The sequence below is a fragment of the Piliocolobus tephrosceles genome, chromosome 3, assembly GCF_002776525.5.
Source record: "Piliocolobus tephrosceles isolate RC106 chromosome 3, ASM277652v3, whole genome shotgun sequence".
Lineage (NCBI taxonomy): Eukaryota > Metazoa > Chordata > Mammalia > Primates > Cercopithecidae > Piliocolobus > Piliocolobus tephrosceles.
This window is the reverse complement of record NC_045436.1, coordinates 3,865,288-3,867,047: the sequence shown is the minus strand read 5'-3', so window position 1 is coordinate 3,867,047 and position 1,760 is coordinate 3,865,288. Positions and strand designations below refer to the sequence as shown.

The 1,760-nt window shown below is 43.3% G+C and overlaps 1 protein-coding gene across 2 annotated transcripts in view; it reads right to left on the bottom strand.

Moving 5' to 3' along the window:
• The window catches only part of SORBS2 (sorbin and SH3 domain containing 2), a 378,235-nt gene extending 376,783 nt beyond the window's left edge, over positions 1–1,452 (bottom strand). For both annotated transcript variants that reach the window (XM_023221003.3, XM_023221004.3), the window contains exon 1: positions 1,276–1,452. The gene's annotated coding sequence lies outside the window, so the exon portion shown is untranslated. The remainder of the gene's footprint in view (positions 1–1,275) is intronic.
• Positions 1,453–1,760: the final 308 nt, after the last annotated feature.

The window sequence follows — 1,760 nt, the reverse complement described above, 5'->3', positions numbered from 1 at the left end:
CGCCCAGCTCCGGTCCCTGAAGCTAGATGACCAAAGAATAAATTTGCAGTTTTGCTTTTAGCCTTGCCTACTCGCTGGTTCTTTTGTGCCCACTTTGGTGGTCTTAGAAAAACAAATCAGTAACTACACAAAGCATCTGCATGACTTATAAGAGCTTCCATAAATATACCATAAAATATTAGCCCTGATAATTTGCTGTGACATTTAACATTTCTATGGGCCATGTTTCTTAGAGGTCACTAGGAAATGAAGCAGAGCACCCTTTGCATTCACTTCTGCTCCCCGAGAAGACACTTTCTCTCCACTTCACTCAAGCCATCATTCATAACCCAGGGATGTGTGATGTCACTTGTCCCACAGAGGATAATGAACAACTTCCCGGGGAAATCTTTCCATATGACTAACAATTTAATGTCTCAGACAGAAACTGAATCTTGCCTACTGTATAGAAGAAACAACTGTATTAATTTAACTGTATGGTACATGATGAAAGTCCCTAGTATAGCTGTTCTTCTAACAGATAATTGATGGGGCCAAGAGACAAAAGAAGGAACTCACTCTCAGAAATAAACGCTCCACAAAGCAATCTCATGCCTCACCTAATGCAATATGTTTCTCATGGGTCTTTTGTTACTCTAACATATTAAATTATCCTTCCAATTACCTTGGCAACTGAAACAAGAGCGCCTAACACGCTGATGACTGTTGGACGAGCACACCAGCTGTCAGTTATAAATGGTAATTAAGGTATCTTAATTATTAAGCACAGTGAAAATATGCAGTGCTCATTTTTTGTAAAACTTGTGTCCTAAGTACAGAAGAATCCTCACACCAACCAAATGCTCTTTCTCTACCTTTGATCAGCAATTGGGCCCTTTTTCTCTCTGAGGCTGATAAATTGCAGCAACCTTTGAGATACTAGACCCTCCACCCCCTCCCCAGGGCTTCCCCCAGGTCTCCTTAGTTATCAAGGTAGCAGAACGTGAAGGTTGAAAGCTGCATTGGTAAGCAGTTTACCTTCCGAACAATAGCAAGAGTAACAAAGAATCCATCCTAATAAAAGGTCTGTCTGTGCAGTCAGCTTAAGCAATGTAAAGTGTTCCTTTCTTCTGCTTAGTAGCTTCTCCCCTAGAGGTTAACCATTTTAAAGCTGGCACTTAGCCTGAGAACAGGAACAAAGCATTACTAGAAAGCAGGGATCTTCCTCCAGAATCAGCATCTCTGCTCTCCGTAATTCTTAAGAAATACAGAAACTCAATGAAAAGGAAGTGATACCTTTGGATGGGCACATTCCAGCACAGGAAAATCGCTGTCTCGTCGGCTGCCGTGCAGAATGAGTTGCTCGGGCAGGTATTCCTCTATTCTCAGCTCCCGGGTCTGCCTGGTAGCTGCAGCCAGCCTAGGGAGCATTCACGACATGTGTGTGGTGTTCATCCGCAATCAAAGGAGACTAACCAGCTCAGCTTGGCGCTGCTCGCCTGGAGGCATCAGATCTTTGGACCCTCCCCATCTGATTGGCTGCTTCCCAATCTAGCCCAGCTCCTCTGCCTTAACCTTCAGCTGCGTTCAATATATTTTCCCTCGGGATACAGTCAGAGAAGCGCTGATTAGGGAATCAGTGGCAGGTTAAATTGAGCTGGCTTTAAAAATCAGTGACATGATTTTCTATGAACATGTCTAATGTTTAATTTTCCAAAGTTCTACGTAATCCACCAGGAGAGACCTAATGAAAGGGATATGATTTAGCAGGAGCGGCTTCA